General features: G+C 49.9%; 1 long non-coding RNA gene across 1 annotated transcript; it reads left to right on the top strand.

Moving 5' to 3' along the window:
- The first annotated feature begins 62 nt into the window (after nucleotides 1-62).
- On the top strand, nucleotides 63-18873 carry LOC140427267 (uncharacterized). Its single transcript, XR_011948418.1, has 3 exons — nucleotides 63-233; nucleotides 1685-1976; nucleotides 18769-18873. It is a non-coding gene; the product is annotated as an uncharacterized lncRNA (long non-coding RNA).
- Nucleotides 18874-19672: the final 799 nt, after the last annotated feature.

Below are 19672 nucleotides of genomic sequence, written 5' to 3'. Positions count from 1 at the left end.
TGACTCTATTCAAATGTGAGCTCATCCAAAACTTTGTTTCCTGTATTCTAACTCAGACCAAGTGTTGAATTCAATTGGACACTATGCTCCCTATGCCGCCTCCCAGCTCCTGGTGGGGGGAGAGTGGAGGGGTTTGAAATGACCTGGTGAAGCAGGACATCCATTGGTCCCAGAGGGCACCCAAAGGAGGATTCTTCATTGCCTGACAGCTTTCAGACCTTCCCGCACTGCGGGTAAGTACAGATGGGAGACCCTTCGTTAATGGGCCACTTAAGGGCAGCACGGGCGCATTGTGGATAGCACAATTGCTTCACAGCTTCAAGGTCCCAGGTTCGATTCCGGCTTGGGTCACTGTCTGTGCAGAGTCTGCACATCCTCCCCGTGTGTGCGTGGGTTTCCTCTGGGTGCTCCGGTTTCCTCCCACAGTCCAAAGATGTGCAGGTTAGGTGGATTAGCCATGCTAAATTGCCCTTAGTGTCCAAAATTGCCCTTAGTGTTGGGTGGGGTTACTGGGTTATGGGGATAGGGTAGAGGACCTTGGGTCGGGTGCTCTTTCCAAGAGCCGGTGCAGACTCGATGGGCCGAATGGCCTCCTTCTGCACTGTAAATTCTATGAAATCTATGAAATCTTAAGGGTCTCAACCAACGACACCTGACGTCTCCTCCCCTCCCAGCAAATTTACAGACATGTCAGAAGCAGGAAGGTAGGCAGTGAGCAGGCCGCCACTAGATTTTTACAAGCGCACCACCTCCCCCCGCCCCACACCACCTCCAATCCTAATGATGGAGGAGCGTAAAATCCAATGCCAAGTCCCAATTGCCTCTCTCACTGTTTCTGACTTACATTTGCTCCAGACCAGGCCAACCCCCACTTTAAAATTCTCAGCCATGTTTTTAAATCCTTCGCTGGCCTCACACCTTGCTATCCCTGCCACGTCCACCAGCCCCAGAACCAGACAATATCACTGCAGCTTTGGTCACTCCCACAATCCCTATTTTAATTGCTCCACCATTTGTAAACTGTCTTCAACTGCCTAGGCCCTAAGGTCTTGAATTTCATTCCTAAACCTCGCTTTCCTTCGCCAGGGGTGCTTTAAGACCTACCTTTACAGCCACCTGTCCGAATGTCTCCTTAGTGGTTTAGTGTCAAACGTGACTCAAACAACACGCTCTCCAAAGTTGCCTCGGGATGTTTCACCACATTAAAAATGGTATATAAATGGAAGCTGTTATAATTCTAACTACCCCTTTAATTCTTATTGTTACCTCTCATTATAAAGCTTGTAATCCGGTGAAAACAATTTATCACTACTTGCCTTATCACAAACCTTCTCAGCCTTGAAGACCTCAATCAAGCCACTCCTTAAAACCTCAGCTCCAGGGAAAGAAGTCCCAACTGCCCAGACACTTATCGTAACTATATTGCCTGATCCCTGGCAGTGCGCTCATGAATCTGCACGTCGTCTCTTTCAATTTCAGGAGCTAATCTCAGTCAAGTGCTAATGGCGCAGTGTAATCACAATTTCTAAAATCTCTGGGCCTCCACTTGAACTGCCAGATGCTTTGGGCTGTCACAAACCCTTCACTTACGCTCAGCTCTACACCTGAAAGATTAACCTACTTCACCCCCCTGTGAGTTGTTGTCTGACCCTGCTGTGTATTTCTCTCATTTTTATTCTGGAAGACTGTTCTGTCCAGTCAGCCTTCAGATGGATTACTGAGTAGCAGCAGACCATTCTCAGGATAGCACTCTATCAAGCAAGAAAAAGTATCAAACTTACAAAGCTCCTTTACCTGTTGGAATTATGATCGAATACTAATGTCCGTAGAGCACAGCCCAGTCCACTGTGTTCGGCCGTCACAGGATAAAGTACAGCGTTGGCAGCTCAGAATGGGAGTGGAACGTGGGAAAAATGGACAATTTGTGGTGAATCCTCCAAGAAACGATCTTCTTATCCCAGCTGATGACTATTCAGGTAGTTGTCATGGAAATTAGTAAGCTAACAAGTCTATTGAAATTCTTCTCATAACAATTGTTTTTTAGAATTTAAAACATTTCAACAGATTAACAAAGCAACTGCGCAATTAACCAAGTTGTGGCAATTTTAATGTAGAATTCCATATCTTGTGCAGAATCCATCCAGATATTGATGTTGAAACTGATGTGGGCTTTGCTGTGCTCAAATTGCTGACCGTATTTTGCCACAGAACAGTGACTACACTTCAGATGTATTTTGGGATGTCTTGAGGAGATGGCTGGGATTTCAGGAGCGTTGGGTGAGGGGTTGGCTGCGGTGGGTATGTAGTACAAGGGTATCTGGCACGGCAAGTGTTAATGTGGGACTAAGAAACAGCACCTCCCACAGTGTGATGTAATGAGACACATGACCTCAAACTAGGGTCAGTTATAGATTGGACAGAGACCTGTGTAGAAGCAAGCATGGATTTAGCTCATGGCTCAGGATTTAGTCACGGCTTAGGCTATACCCTGTATATATGGACATAGTTATGTGTTATTAATGAATGCTCAACCATCCAAGACTCTGACCCTCTTTGTGAGACCTTCTGAACATGCAACATGTTAGAATTCTTGAGGAAGTAACGAGGAAGGTGGACAAAGACGAACCAGTGGACATTATCTATTAGGATTTCCAGATGGCCTTTGACAAGGTGCTGTACAGGAGGCTGCGAAATACAATAAGAACCCATGGTGTTAGGGGCAAGGTACTGGCATGGATATAGGATTGGTTGATTGGCAGAAGGCAGAGAATGGGGATAATGGAGTCCTTTTCAGGATGGCAGCCGATAACTAGTGTGTTTCATAGGGGTCAGTGCTGGGACCACAGTTATTCACAATATATATTAATGATCTGGAAGAAGGAACTGAGGATTAGTTGTGTAAGTTTGCAGATAATACAACGATATGTAGAGCGATAGGTAGTGTTGATGAAGCAGGGACACTGCAGAAGGACCTGGATAGGCTAGAAGAGTGGGAAAATAAGTGGCAGGTGGAATGCAATGTGGAAAGGTGAAAGGTAATTTTGGAAGGAAGAATGAAAGCATAGACTATTTTCTAAATGGGAAAAAGCTTCAGAAATCAGAAGCACAAAGGGACTTTAGGAGACCTAGTTCAAGATTCTCTTAAGGTTAACATGTAGGTTCAGTTGGCAGTTAAGAAGGCAAATGCAATGTTAGCATTCATGTCAAGAGGGTTAGAATACAAGAGCAGGGATGTACTTCTGAGGCTATAATCAGTCTCTGGTCAGACCCCATTTGGAATATATGAGCGGTTATGGGCCCTGTATCTAAGGAAGGATGTGCTGACCTTGGAAAGGATCCAGAGGAGGTTCACAAGAATGATCCCTGGAATGAAGGACTTGCCATGTGAGGAGTGGTTGAGGACTCTGGTTTTGTACTCGTTGGAGTTTAGAAAGATGAGAGGGGATGTCACTGAAACTTACAGAATACTGAGAGGCCTGGATAGCGTGGATGTGTCGAGGATGCTTCTACTTGTAGGAAAAATTGGAACCCGAGGGCACAGCCTCAGCCTGAAGGGATGATCCTTTAAAGCAGAGGTGAGGAGGTATTTCTTTAGCCAGAGGGTGGTGAATCTGCGGAACTCTTTGCTGCAGAAGGCTGTGGAGGCCAAATCATTGAGTGTCTTTTAGACAGAGATAGATAGGGGATCAGGAGTTATGGGGAGAAGGCAGAGGAATGGGGATGAGAAGGATATTGGCCATGATTGAATGGTGGAGCAGATGGGCTGAGTGGCCCAGTTCTGCTCCTTTGTCTTATAGTCTTATGTTCTTTTGAGCTCTGGCAGCTGCAGACTCAGTAAGACTCGGACCCAGGATCCCCCGTTAGAAGAAAAAAGAAAGACCATAGCTACCAGAACTGACCCTCTCCCAAGGGAAACAACAGGATACTCACAGCGAGGCCAACAGAGTGGGTTCGATTCCTGTGCCGGCTGAGGTTGTTCATTTCATATAGAATTTACAGTGCAGAAGGAGGCCATTCAGCCCATCGAGTCTGCACCGGCTCTTGGAAAGAGCACCCTACCCAAGATCAACACCGCCACCCTATCCCCATAACCCAGTAACCCCACCCAACACTAAGGGCAATTTTTGGACACTAAGGGCAATTTATCACGGCCAATCCACCTAACCTGCACATCTTTGGACTGTGGGAGGAAACCGGAGCACCCGGAGGAAACCCACGCACACACGGGGAGGATGTGCAGACTCCGCACAGACAGTGACCCAAGCCGGAATCGAACCTTTGACCCTGGAGCTGTGAAGCAATTGTGCTAACTACTATGCTACCGTGCTGCCCCATGAAGGCCCCGCCTTCTCAACCTTGCCCCTCGCCTGAAGTGTGGTGATCCTCAGGTCCTATGGTGCAGACACACCATAATGACAATTATGGCCATTTGGAAAGCTAATGAATTCCGTCCGTGTCAATGATAAAGTCAGCTATGTGAAGGAATGTTTGTGTTTGTGTGTATTTATTAGTGGATATGTATTTGTGTGTGTGTATATATATATAAATGTGTGTATATGTGTTTGTGTGTATTTATTAGTGTATATGTATTTGTGTGTGTATATATAAATGTGTGTATATGTGTTTGTGTGTATTTATTAGTGTATATGTATTTGTGTGTGTGTATATATATAAATGTGTGTATATGTGTTTGTGTGTATTTATTAGTGTATATGTATTTGTGTGTGTGTATATATATATAAATGTGTGTATATGTGTTTGTGTGTATTTATTAGTGTATATGTATTTGTGTGTGTATATATAAATGTGTGTATATGTGTTTGTGTGTATTTATTAGTGTATATGTATTTGTGTGTGTGTATATATATATAAATGTGTGTATATGTGTTTGTGTGTATTTATTAGTGTATATGTATTTGTGTGTGTATATATAAATGTGTGTATATGTGTTTGTGTGTATTTATTAGTGTATATGTATTTGTGCGTGTGTATATAAATGTGTGTATATGTGTTTGTGTGTATTTATTAGTGTATATGTATTTGTGTGTGTATATATAAATGTGTGTATATGTGTTTGTGTGTATTTATTAGTGTATATGTATTTGTATGTGTGTATATATATATATATATATAAATGTGTGTATATGTGTTTGTGTGTATTTATTAGTGTATACGTATTATGTGTGTGTGTATATATATAAATGTGTGGATATGTGTTTGTGTGTATTTATTAGTGTATATGTATTTGTGTGTGTATATATATAAATGTGTGTATATGTGTTTGTGTGTATTTATTAGTGTATATGTATTTGTGTGTGTGTGTATATATATATAAATGTGTGTATATGTGTTTGTGTGTATTTATTAGTGTATATGTATTTGTGTGTGTGTATATATATGTGTGTGTGTCTTTATCTGTGCATGTCGAATGTAAGAGGGAGTTTTATTTTGCAAAATGTTCATCATTACAATACTGGAATTAGCTGAACAAAATGTTTGCAAGCAGAAGACCTAATTTGGTATTTTCAGGGTGACTCTCTGCTGGTAACTAGGCAACAAATATTTTTTTTCTACACATTAAATAGAGCATAAGAATGTGGTAACTACTCGGCCTTTTTGTAGATTTTTGTTTTAAATCAAAAGATTGAAACCAGGCAGAGAATCAGACAGATTGAGTAAAGGGTGAACTAGACCCCACATTTAATAGTCTGATACATGCTCTTCTCCACTTCAGGAGAATAGAATTAGAAAATTATCCCTTCTAGGCTTCATTGAAGCAGAAAATGTGCCTGCAAAAACTAAATATGTAAACTATTTTATCTAGATATGATGAAATATATTGTCCGACAAGGCTGAGTCATGTGATTCCCACCGCCTCGGCAGCGAGAAGCGCTCCCAGTCTCCACCCCTGCCACGGGACCTATTCCCAGAATGGAAAATCACAGATTCGGGGGTAGGGCTGAGATGAGAAGAAATTTCTTCACGCAGAGGGTGGTGATTCTTTGGCGTTTTCGACCTCAGGGAGCTGTGGAGGCTCAATCATTGAGCATATTGTGTATCTCTTGCCGCCACCCTCAATCAGGCAGGCAGACCCGTGGCATTCTTTTCCAGCACCCTCCATGCCTCCAAAATTTGGCATTCCTCAGTCGAAAAGGAGGCCCAAGCCATCGTGGAAGCTGTGCGGCATTGGAGGCATTACCTGTCCGGCGGGAGATTCACTCTCCCACTGACCAACGGTCGGTTGCCCTCATGTTTAACAATATGCAGCGGGGCAAGATCAAAAACGATAAAATCTTAAGGTGGAGGATCGAGCTCTCCACCTACAATTACGAGATTTTGTATCGCCCCGGGAAGCTCAACGAGCCCCCCGATGCCCTATCCCGAGGTACATGTGCCAGCGCACAAGTGGACCGACTCAGGGCCCTACACGATGGTCTCTGCCACCCAGGGGTCACCCGGTTCTTTCACTTCATAAAGGCCCGCAACCTACCCTACTCAGGGCTGTCACCAGAGACTGTCAGGTCTGCGCAGAGTGCAAACCGCACTTCTACCGACCAGACCGAGCGCACCTGGTGAAGGCCTCCCATCCCTTTAAACGCCTCAGCATGGACTTCAAAGGCCCCGCCCCTCCACCGACTGAAACACGTACTTCCTGAACGTGGTCAATGAATACTCCCGATTGCCCTTCGCCATCCCATGCCCCGATATGACGTCCGCCACCGTCATTACTACACTCAACAGCATCTTCGCCCTGTTCGGTTTCCCCGCTTACGTCCACAGCGACCAGGGATCCTCCTTTATGAGTGATGAGCTGCGTCGGTTCCTGCTCAGAAAGGGCATTGCGTCGAGCAGGACGACCAGCTACAACCCCCGGGGAAATGGGCAGGTGGAGAGGGAGAATGGGACGGTCTGGAAGGCCGTCCTGCTGGCCCCATGGTCTAAAAATCTCCCGGTCTCCCGCTGGCAGGAGGTCCTCCCCAACTCGCTCCACTCCATCCGATCACTACTCTGCACTGCAACTAATGAAACCCCCCATGAACGTCTCCTTGCCTTCCCCAGGAAGTCCACCTCTGGGATTTCACTCCCAACATGGCTGGCAGCCCCTGCACCCGTCCTCCTCTGCAAACACGTGCGGATCCACAAGGCAGACCCGTTGGTCGAAAGGGTACAACTACTGCACGCGAACCCGCAGTATGCCTACATGGCGAACCCCGATGGGCACCAGGACACAGTCTCCATCAGGGACCTGGCACCAGCTGGATCCCCACCCATGGCCCACCATGCGACACCGCCCCCCCTCCGATTGCCCCGGTGCCACCCACCCTCCCCCCAGCGCACCTCACTACAGCCCCCGCCCCAGGACGATCCATCCTCCCACTGGTTCCACCTGGGAATGAAGACGAGGACAACACGCTCCCGGAGTCACAGGCGACCAAGTTGCCGCCTGCATCACCACCGGGACCGAGGTGCTCACAGCGGAGGATCAAGGCACCCGACTGGCTGAATTTGTAAATTTTCACCAAACTGTAAACTTAAATTTTTCACAAACCTGTAAAATTATCCACCATCCCCGCTGGACTCCTTTTTAACAGGGGGTGAATGTGATAGTCACCACTGATTGCATAATAGTTGTTATTAGAGGTAATACATTAAGGCTCCTGTACTACAGGTACAGGAGTAAATCCCTGCCTGCTGGCTCCGCCCAGTAGGCGGAGTATAAATGTGTGTGCACACCGAGCTGCTCCCATTCTGATAGCAGCTGCAGGAGGCCACACATCTCTGCTTAATAAAGCCTCGATTACTCTCTACTCTCGTCTCATCGTAAATGATAGTGCATCACATATTCAAGGCAGAAATCGACAGATTTCTAGATATCAACAATATCCACGGATATGGGGATAGTGTGGGGAAAATAGCATTGAGGTAGAAGATTAACCATGATCTAGTTGAATGGTGGAGCAGGCTTGAAGGGCCGAATGGCCTTCTCCTGTTCCTATTTCCTATATTCTATGTTCAATATGATTGTAAAAGATGTGGAATAGGATATTCCTTGATTTAGCAGATAGCTTGGAGGGACAGCTCATTTCTAAAGCTCTGATCTGAATGAACCACAACCGAGCACTTCAAACAATGTTACAATCCACCATTCCTGCTGACCTTTTTAAAAAAGTCACTGACATTAACTCCACAGATGATGATGTGCTGAGAGTTTCCAGCATTTTGTGTTTAGATTTAAGATGTGGTTAAAATGTATTATTGTACTCCTACCAACTCCTCAAACGCATTTACTTTATTTATCAAAACTTTCGTAACCCTTCACACAATGGGCTGGAGTCTCCGGTATCCCCGGCTGCCTGTTTCGCGGCGGCACGATTCAATCTACCCGCCGTTGTCATTGGGATTCCCCATTGAAGCCGCCCCACGCCGTCGGGACACCCACGGGCAGGGGTGCGCTGCCAGCGGGAAAAGTGAATCCCAGTGGCTGGAGAATCCTGGTCATTATTCTGCTGGTAAGCTGTACCACATCCTCTTTAAGGACCTTTACTTTATTCTTTCTTGTGCATGTTTGACTGTGAGATCGGCTTCTTTCCAACTTCGAAAGCGGAAGGCTTGATCCACCGCCCCCCCCACCCACCCACCCACCCACCCAGAGAGAAGAGCCAGCTGAACCAGAATCTTAAATTTTTAAACAAAATTCAACAGTGATCAGGCAGCTGCTGATAGGTTTGAGCAGTTCATTCATAGAATCATAGAATTTACAGTGCAGAAGGCGGCCATTCGGCCCATCAAGTCTGCCCCGGCACCCGAAAAGAGCACCCACCTGAGCCCATTCCTCCGCCCCATAACCCAGTAACCCCACCTAACCTTTTTTGTACACTAAGGGCAATTTATTATGCCCAATCCACCTAACCTGCACATCTTTGGACTGTGGGAGGAAACCGGGGCACCCAGAGGAAACCCATGCAGACACGGGGAGAACGTGCAGACTCCGCACAGACAGTGACCCAAGCCGGGAATTGAACCTGGGACCCTGGGGCTGTGAAGCAACTGTGCTAACCACTGTGCTACCGTGCTGTTCAAACCCTGTTTCCTACCTTGGGTTAAAAGATGAAAGTATTCACTCAAACCCTTCCCCTGTTTCACCTTCCGTGGAATAAGCTTCTCTATCATAACAGAAGAATGACGCCTTTTGACGGGGGAACTTTCGATGAGAACAGGAGAGCCACAAGTTATATAAAGGCATGTCCTGGTCTTGTATATCGGTCCTTCCACAGTGCAGGGACACAGTCAAGTGTATTGCGAACTTGAGGCCAGTTCAGTTTGAGGTTGAGCTTCAAGTCATCACAGCACTAACATTCCCTGCTGCCTTTATTTAATTATTTGTAGCTTGTATTTAAGATGTGTAACCCTGAACACCTGCATTCTGAATCACCATGGGCTACCCATGCTTATCGTTTTTCATGATCTGATAGCATGACTGCTATTCAGTGCTTACACAGTGAAATTCAGCTGCGGGTCAATTCAGGAATAACCAATACGAAAAGCAGGATAATTTTCCCAGATAATATCAGAAGCTATGATCTATCAATTAGTTCGTCGATTACGCAAACACCCTCCCCCAAAAAGAGTTTAATGGTTAGATAAAAATAAAGAACCTGCTGGAAAAAGGCTGCATAGGATTTAGCAGTCACTTTGATGAATGACGTGTTTAAACAGACACATTGGGCTGGGTGACCTGCTCATCGAATTATAATTATTTTTTAAAAATTTAAAGCCGATATTCGATGGGATGCAAACCAATTTGCGCAGAATGCATTTAATGGATGTCAAGGTGCTGGGGGTCTATTGATTTAATTTGCGCAATTGAACAACAAATAGATACGGCGAAAAGCAATTTGGAGCTCGATTTGTAAAGATGAAAATAAACATGCGGAGCTGCCTATGATGGGACAATGAATGTGGTATAAACCCCACATGCACTCACTGAGCATCAGTACAAGATGCTGACGTTTATACCTTAGGAAGGGGCTGCATGTCAACCATGATATTGTTTTCCATGATCACTCAAATATTTAAGTCTGAATTTCACCACTTCAGTCAATTTCTTAGCCCAGGGAATAATTGTTTGCTGTCTAAAATATATTTTGGGGCGGCACGTGGCGCAGTGGTTAGAACTGCTGCCTCACGGCGCTGAGGACCCGGGTTCGAATCCCGGCCCTGGGTCACTGCCCGTGTGGCGTTTGCACATTCTCCCCGTGTCTGCGTGGATTTCACCCCCACAACCCAAAGATGTGCAGGTTAGGTGGATTGACCACGCTAAATTGCCCCTTAATTGGGAAAAAAAATAATTGAGTACTCTAAATTAAAAAATATATATATTTTGAAATACCTTGGGCTGGATTCTCCATCGGTGGGATCCTCTGCTTCACCGGCAGCGCATTCACGTACACGGATTACCCGACGGCATAGGGGTGGCCCCAATGAGAAACCCTGGGCGGTATTCTCCCCCACGCCGAGTGGGAGAATCGCTGGGGCGCCGCACGAGTCGCGCCACGCCGCCGCGACACCCGCACGCGATTCTCCCAGCCCGCCGAAACGGGCGCCGCGAGAATCGCGCCGGGCCGCTCGGAGAATCGCCGCAAACGGCGAGCGGCGATTCTGCGCCCCAGATGGGCCGCGCGGCCAGCGGAAAAAATTGACAGTCCCGCCGGTGCCGTTCACCCCTGGTCGCTGCCGGTGGGAACTGTGCGGGAACGCTGGGGGGGGGGGGGGGGGCTGTGGGCGTTGAAGGGGGGGCTCCTTCACCGGGGGGGGGGGGCCTCCGATGGGGTCTGGCCCGCGATCGGGCCCCACCAATCGGCGGGCCGGCCTCTCCCCCCCCCTCCCCGGGCCTACCTCCTTTCGCGGCCGGCCCCAGAACCCCCGCGCCATGTTGGTGAGGGGCCGGCGTGCGAAAGAAGTTCCCCACGCATGCGCAGGATGGCGCAGCCCAACTGCGCATGCACAGGTTGGCGCGGTGCCCATTTTGCGCCACGTAAGGAGGCTGGAACGGCGCAAACTGCTCCAGTGCCATGCTGGCCTCCTGTGGGGGCCAGAATAGGTCGTGCCAGGGCCCTGTTCGCGCCCTCGTGAAACGCGACGGCGTTCACGACGGCCCCGGCACTTAGTCCCGGGAGCAGAGAATCCCGCACTTTGGCTGCCGGGATGGAGGATCCCGCTGCTGAGGGGGGTGCGCCGCACCAGAATCCTGCCCCTTTTCTGCCACTTATTCTAGTCTCTAAGATTTGTAACTGGCTCACCTTTTTGGCCTCTATTTTTTTTTTGCAGATTGAGGCACTATGCTCTACTGTCAATAAGCCCAAGTTTAAGAGGAGGAATGTGAAATATTAGACACAATAAGCATAGTGAGAAAGAAGTACTGGGGGGTCTGGCATCTGAGAAGGTGGATAAGTCACCATGGCCAGATGGGTTGTATCTCACACTGTTGAAGGACAACCAGGGAGGAAATAACAATAATCTTTATTAGTGTCAAACGTAGGCTTACTTTAACACTGCAATGAAGTTACTGTGAAAATCCCCGAGTCGCCACGTTCTGACGCCTGTTTGGGTACACCGAGGAAGAATTCTGAATGTCAAGTTCACCTAACAAGCATGTCTTCCGCGACTGGTGAGGGGCAACGGGGGGGCGGGGGGGCGGGGGGGGGGGGGGGGGGGGAGGGGCCAGAGGATTATTTCCAATCCTCACTGTGTACAGGTGAGGTACCAGAGGGTTGGAGGTCAGTAAATGCTGTACTATTATTTTTAAAAGATACAATGGGAAGGCCAGAAAACTGTAGGCCAATCAGTCAGACTTCGGTGGTGGGCAAATTACTGGAAACAATTCTGAGAGACAGGGGTCGAGATTTCGTAATCAGCGATTGGGCGGAGAATCCCTTTTTACAAAATCAGGGGCGGAGCCTGTTTGGCGCAGGTTTTGCATGCTCCGCCTCCTCTGAAACGGCATCATCATGCGCCGCACGCCGTTGGGACGGGCTCAACGCATAATCTGAACGCCCTCCCCCGATGCTCCACTCCCGATGGGCCGAGTTCATGATGGCACATTTCACTTCTCGTCCCAGCCTCGCGGGAACCCGGCGTGGCGGCTGCGGACTGTGTCCAGCGCCACCATAGCCAGGCAGGAGCCGTGTTGCTGGCCAGGAGGTCTGGGGGACAGATGGGGGGTGGCTAGGGGGTGGCAAGTGGGTATCCAGGGGGTACTGTATGGCAGGTCGGGTCTGTGCATGGCCAGTGCCATGTTTTACGGCACGGCCGTTTATTTCGTGGCGGCCGTGAGTTGGATTGGATTGGATCTGTTTATTGTCACGTGTACCGAGGTACAGTGAAAAGTATTTTTCTGCGAGCAGCTCAACAGATCATTAAGTACATGAGAAGAAAAGGGAATAAAAGAAAATACATAATAGGGCAACACAAGGTATACAATGTAACTACATAAGCACTGGCATCGGATGAAGCATACAGGGTGTAGTGTTAATGAGGTCAGTCCATAAGAGAGTCATTTAGGAGTCTGGTGACAGTGGGGAAGAAGCTGTTTTTGAGTCTGTTCGTGCGTGCTCTCAGACTTCTGTATCTCCTGCCCGATGGAAGAAGTTGGAAGAGTGAGTAAGCCGGGTGGGAGGGATCTTTGATTATGCTGCCCGCTTTCCCCAGGCAGCGGGAGGTGTAGATGGAGTCAATGGATGGGAGGCAGGTTCGTGTGATGGACTGGGCGGTGTTCACGACTCTCCGAAGTTTCTTGCGGTCCTGGGCCGAGCAGTTGCCATACCAGGCTGTGATGCAGCCCGATAGGATGTTTTCTATGGTGCATCTGTAAAAGTTGGTAAGGGTTAATGTGGACATGCCAAATTTCCTTAGTTTCCTGAGGAAGTATAGGCGCTGTTGTGCTTTCTTGGTGGTAGCGTCGACGTGGGTGGACCAGGACAGATTTTTGGAGATGTGCACTCCTAGGAATTTGAAACTGCTAACCATCTCCACCTCGGCCCCGGTGATGCTGACAGGGGTGTGTACAGTACTTTGCTTCCTGAAGTCAATGACCAGCTCTTTAGTTTTGCTGGCATTGAGGGAGAGATTGTTGTCGCTGCACCACTCCACTAGGTTCTCTATCTCCCTCCTGTATTTGGACTCGTCGTTATTCGAGATCCGGCCCACTATGGTCGTATCGTCAGCAAACCTGTAGATGGAGTTGGAACCAAGTTTTGCCACGCAGTCGTGTGTGTGCAGGGAGTAGAGTAGGGGGCTAAGTACGCAGCCTTGCAGGGCGCCGGTGTTGAGGACTATTGTGGAGGAGGTGTTGTTGTTCATTCTTACTAATTGTGGTCTGTTGGTCAGAAAATCGAGGATCCAGTTGCAGAGTGGGGAGCCAAGTCCTAGGTTTTGGAGCTTTGATATGAGCTTGGCTGGAATTATGGTGTTGAAGGCGGAGCTGTAGTCAATGAATAGGAGTCTAATGTAGGAGTCCTTGTTTTCGAGGTGCTCTAGGGATGAGTGTAGGGCCAGGGAAATGGTATCTGATGTGGACCGGTTGCAGGGGGTTGCGAATTGCAGTGGATCAAGGCGTTCTGGGAGTATGGAGGTGATGCGCTTCATGATCAACCTCTCGAAGCACTTCATTACGACTGGAGTCAGTGCCACTGGTCGGTAGTCATTGAGGCACGTTGCCTGGTTCTTCTTTGGTACCGGTATGATGGTGGTCTTCTTGAAGCAGGTGGGGACCTCGGAGTGGGGTAGGGACGGGTTAAAGATGTCCGTGAGTACCTCTGCCAGCTGGTCTGCGCAGGCCCTGAGTGCACGACCAGGGATCCCGTCCGGGCCCGTCGCCTTCCGTGGGTTCACTCTCAGGAAGGCCAATCTGACTTCGGAAGCTGTGATGGCGGGTATGGGTGAATTATGGGCTGCTGGGGCACTCGACAGCGGATTGTTGGTTACCTGCTCGAACCGAGCATAGAATGCATTGAGTTCAACGGGGAGGGGTGCGCTGCTGCCAGAGATACTGCTCGGCTTCCCTTTTTAGCCTGTTATGTTGTTTAGTCCTTGCCACAACCGCCGAGAGTCTGTCTGTGACTCTAGCTTGGTTTGATATTCTCTCTTGGCATCTCTGATGGCTTTGTGGAGGTCGTACCTGGATTTCTTGTATAGGTCAGGGTCGTCTGCCTTGAACGTCTCAGATCTGTCCATCAGTAGGGAGTCAATCTCGCGATTGAGCCATGGTTTCCGGTTGGGGAACGCACGTACTGCTTTCTTTGGCACGCAGTCGTCCACACATTTGCTGATGAAGTCTGTGACGGTGGTGGCATACTCATTTAAGTTGGTCGCTGAGTTCTTAAATATGGACCAGTCCACTGTCTCTAAGCAGTCACGTAAGAGCTCTTCTGTCTCCTCGGACCAGCACTGCACGACCTTCTTAGCTGGATTCTCCCGCTTGAGTTTCTGCTTGTATGCCGGGAGAAGGAGCACCGTCTTATGGTCTGATTTCCCAAAGTGCGGTCAGGGGATGGAACGGTAGGCGCCCTTGATTTTTGAGTAGCAGTGGTCAAGAGTGTTGTCGCCCCTGGTGGGACAGGAGATGTGCTGGTGGAATTTTGGCAGTCCACTCTTCAGGTTGGCCTTGTTGAAGTCTCCGGCCACGATGAACAAGGCCTCCGGGTGTTCTGTTTCGTAGTTGTTTATAACTGTGTATAGTTCGTCCAGCACCTTCCTCACTTCTGCCTGGGGTGGGATGTAGACCGCCGTGATGATGGCTGAAGTGAACTCACGTGGATGATAATATGGGCGGCACTTCACGGTCAGGTATTCCAGGTCTGGGGAGCAGTAGGTCGCCAGAGTCGCCACATCCAAGCACCAGGAGGAGTTGATGAGGAGGCAAACCCCTCCACCCTTCGCTTTGCCTGATGATGCCGTGCGGTCCGCCCGGTGAATTGAGAAGCCTTCAGGTTGTATGGCACAGTCCGGTGAGGCGGGGGTGAGCCACGTCTCTGTGAAACAGAGCACACAGCAGTCTCTTACTTCCATCTGGGAGGTAAGTCTGGCATTAAGTTCATCCAGCTTGTTTTCGATCGCTTGGACGTTTGCCAGGAGTATGCTGGGGAGAGGGGTCTTGAAACCACATTGCTTCAGTCTAACCTGCAGACCGCTGCATTTCCCTCGCTTCCTCGGTCGGCGGCTGCTGCTGGATGATCCTGGGATCCGTTGGCAGATGTCAGCTCTTATGGACGGTAGGTGGTTGCGTCTGGCGGGGTCCAGGGCGCTGGCGGGGAACAGGGCGCTGTTTACGTATCTGGGGTCACGTCTGGCAGGGTCCCGGGCGCTGGTTGAGGTAGAGGGGTTGCTAGGGGGGCATGTTTGCGGTCTGGATAGGTCCCGGCGTTCTGCGGGCGCGGGAATACCTTGCAGCGCGTTCGGGTCCTCGCACGGGGTCTCTGCCATTTCGGGGGTCCTGTGTCGTGGGCAGGGGCTTCCTGCAGCAGGTTGGGCTGAGTCCCGTGGTCTGTTCCCTCCCTGGGCGCTCCTGGGGTCGGATCTTGAAGTAAGCCCGGTCGAGCCTCCACGTGGATTTTTCTTTCTTCCATCACCAGGTAGGTTGGGTTGTTGGGGGGCCTCTCCGGGTCGGGTCGCTGGGCGGGTCTCTGGGGGTCGCGTTGGGTCTGGTCTTGCCGTCGGGGGTCGGGTTGGGAGCTCCGGGGACCGGGCAAGGCGATCCGGGGGTTGGCGTCGGTAGTTAGGCCTGGTTGGGAGCTCCGAAGTCCGGGTCGGCTCCAAATCGAGGTCAGGGCTTCACTTCCGGTTTGGGCCCGATCTTCTTCCAGGTCGCAGAGGTCAGGTCGGGTCGGGTCAAAAGGTCTCCACGGGCCTCGGAGGATGTTCAAGCCTGCAAGAGAAGATAAGAGAGAGAGGTTAGTAATGTTAGTTTTAGAGTTAAATTTTTAAAAATTAGAACGAGTATAGGTTAAGTAAAAAGTTTCATGTGAAGAGGATGCTAGCCCCTCACCGGTCGCAGGATCCACGCCTAATTACTCCCTCTCATAGGACCAGATTTAAGCAGCATTGGGCCGACATTGGAGACCTTTAAAAATGATGGGCGGGACTTGCGTGAGACAGTCCCGTGCCCATTGCCAATCGATCCCATTTTTCCTAGCGGAGGATGAATCGCACACGTGGGAAACCCAAACTTCGGGCCATTTGAAATTGGCGCTGAGTTCAAAAAGACTCCACTTTCACTATTCTAAGGCCCTTAACCCACAATGTGGGAGTCATTAACTTATGAAGTGGTTATAAAGCTCTTAAGGGCGGACGAGGCCTGTTTGAGTGTTATGGTCGTAGGTTATTAAATTTCCAGGCCTTTAAAAATGTGCGTAAAAGGTTGAAGGTGTCAGTTAAAATTAAAGGAAACATCAGCTGCCGGGCTCTTTGATTAACATGTCATCTGTTGTAGGTCAGAGAAAACCATTACCATCTGTCCCTAAAGTCTCAGTAAAGTTCATTGTCAACCTTGCCCAAGGGCTGCTATTATAGCCAAGGCCATTATGAATACTTGGCTGAGTTTCAAAATCTTGAAAAGCAATTAGCTCAGTTGGGGGGAGGGAGGAGGGCTGAGTTCATGGGCGGTATTCTCCCTCCCCCACGCCGGGTGGGAGAATCGCTGGGCCACCGTGCGAGTCCCGCCACGCCAGCCCAACACCCGCACATGATTCTCTCCCCCCCCCCCAAACCAGCGGCGCAAGAATCGCGCCAGGGCGCTCGGAGAAACGCCGCTCGCCAATTGCAAAAGGCGAGCGGCGATTCTCCGGCCCGAATGGGCCGAGCGGCCGCTCCGACACGACAGGTTCCCGCCGGCGCCGGCCACACCTGGGCGCTGCCGGCGGGAACTGTGCGGGAATGCTGGGGTGGCGGCCTGTGGGAGGAGGAGGGGGGTTCCTTCACCGGGGGAGGCCTCCGGTGGGGTCTGGCCCGCGAATGTGACTTTGTTTGTAACTGTTCTGTATCTGAAGGAAATTAATGATTTGTTTGCAATAGGTTGTAAATTCTGAGGGATCCAAAGATACAAGGGCCGAACACTTGTCTTTACTTTATATCGTTCTAGTTACAGAGGTGGGGTGACATGAGATGACTTGCATCCTAAGTCAATGGAATGGGTGAATTTGAATTATTTCCAAGTAAGGGAAAAGGAATAAAAGTTGGAAATACATAAAGCGGGATTCTCTGTCCCGCCAGACCCGCTTCCTTGCGCGGCACATCCCCGTCGGCAGCGGGAACCTCCAGCCCGGCAGCTGGCCAATGGGGTTTCCCATTGTGGCCAACCCCACGTCGTCGGGAAATCCGCGAGCGTGAGTGCGCTGCCGGCGAAGCAGAGGACCCCGCCCACAGAGAATCCCGCCCATAGTCCTTATTGGCACAGTGTTACCTGAGAAAGGTAAAGCTGCCGTAGTCCCAGGTGACTCTAGGTTGCTTTCTCCTTTGATGGGGAGAGCAGACATTTGTTGATTTAACCTGAGGATTACCACACCTCAGGCGAGGGGTATGGTTGAGAAGTGGGGCCTTCATGAATAACCTCAGCCAGTACGGGAATAGAACCCGCACTGCTGGCCTCGCCCTGCATCACAAACCAGCTGTCCGGCCATAAACAGTATTGCCATGGCTTCAGCAATATGGGGTGGGATTCTCTCAGCCCGGGGCGGGGCCAGAGAATCCCCAAAATCACGCCACCTCGCCCCGACGCCGGCACACGATTCTCCACAGAGCGGAGAATCGGCGCCATTGGCACTGGTGTGGTTGGCGTGGCGCCGGTGGGGGGCCGCTCTACACAGCCGGCCGGCTGATTCTCGGCCCGGGATGGGCCAAGCGGGCGTCGTAAAGACGCCGAGTCCCACCGGCGCCGTCCACACCTGCTCTCAGCCGGCGGGAACTCGGCGTTGATGAGTCCGGGGGCAGCCTGTGGGGGGAGAGGGCTCCGGCCCCGGGGGGGGGGGGGGGCCTCCGATGTGGCCTGGCCCGCAATCGGGGCCCACCGATCGGCGGGCCAGCCTCTCTGGCTGGGGCCCTCCTTTCCTATGCGCCGGCCCCTGTAGCCCTGCGCCATGTTGCGTCGGGGTCAGCGCGTTGAAGGAGGCCACTGCGCATGCGCGCATTGGCACCGGCGCCACTGCACATGCACGGATCCCGCGGCGCCCAGTTCGCGCCGGGATCGGCAGCTGGAGCGGCGTGAACCGCTCCAGTGCCTTGCTGGCCCCCTGTAGGGGGCAGAATTAGTCCTCGGCTCAGCCCGTTCACGCCGTCGTAAAACGCGACACCGTTTACGACGGCATGGACACTCTGCTGCGGGATTAGAGAATCGCGCCCATGACTCTTTTGGACACATTTCAGCATCACTTCAAAGAGAAGAGAAAGACAATATGCTGACAACGCTCTAACACTCCTGGGAGCTTGAGAGATGAGAAATTTCAATGTTGTCTCCACTGCTTTGTGTTCAGTATATCACTCTTGCTTAATAAATTCTACTTGATTAATACATACCAGTTATTCGTACCTTGTAGGTCAAGCACAACTGAGGACCCTCGTGTTCAGAATTAAAAATTCAGGTCTTAGAGTTTTTAATTAAAGAGTTTTATACCTCAAAACTCTGAAATCTTACACACTGAAAATTACTTTTGTAAGCGATTACAGGGTCTGTCACACGGACTTGAAATGTTAAATCTCTCTCTCTCTCTCTCTATACAGATGCTGCCAGGCCTCCTGAGCGTCTCTATAATTTTCTGGTATTATTGATGGCATTGTATTGGGTCTGGTTTAAATTACGGCTGGAGATTTAAAACAAAAATAAAATAAAAAGATATCATTTTAACTTTCTTTCTCTGTCTTTTCTTTGAAATATATTTATTGAAATTTTACAATTTAGAAATAAGGATGGCAAAATAAAAGGCTCAAAAAACGTGGGCACAAAGTGAAATAGGACATCACAATTGGCTGGGTACAATCACTGGGCAAAACCGAATACTCCCGCAACCCCACCAGACACCAAGCGAAGAGCAGGATTATGACATTAAAATATGACAGGATGGTGTGCATCATCCCACGTTGCACTGCTCCCAGCGAGATAACGCACACACACCCACACCCCCCTTGGCTCCAGCAAAGCCACAGGCATCAGCCACCCAATCCAGCCATCTCTTGCAGATATCAAGCCCAACTGCACCCACGCAGAGCCAAGAAAGAATGCATTACGGCATCAAAGAGCCCCAGCAAAAGTGGAGTCAATGGGAATCTGGGGGATGACTCTCCACTGGTTGGAGTCATACCTACCACAAAGAAAGATGGCTGTGGTTGTTGGGGTCAGTCATCTCAGTCCCGGGACACCACTGCAGGAGTTCCTCAGGGTAGCGTCCTAGGCCCAACCATCTTCAACTGCTTCATCAATCACCTTCCTTCCAACATGAGGTCAGACGTGGGGTTGCTTGTTGATGACTGCACAATGTTCAGCACCATTCATGACTCCTCAGACACTGAAGTTGTCCACTTGAAAATGTGGCAAGACCTGAACAATATCCAGACTTGAGGGGCAAGTAACATTCGCTCCACACAAGTGCCAGGCAGCGACCATATCCATCGCCCCTGGACATTCAAT

The sequence above is a fragment of the Scyliorhinus torazame genome, chromosome 7 (genome assembly GCF_047496885.1).
Source record: "Scyliorhinus torazame isolate Kashiwa2021f chromosome 7, sScyTor2.1, whole genome shotgun sequence".
In the NCBI taxonomy this organism is placed as follows: Eukaryota; Metazoa; Chordata; class Chondrichthyes; order Carcharhiniformes; family Scyliorhinidae; genus Scyliorhinus; species Scyliorhinus torazame.
The sequence above is the reverse complement of the archived record's forward strand: the minus strand, read 5'-3'. Positions and strand labels throughout refer to the sequence as shown.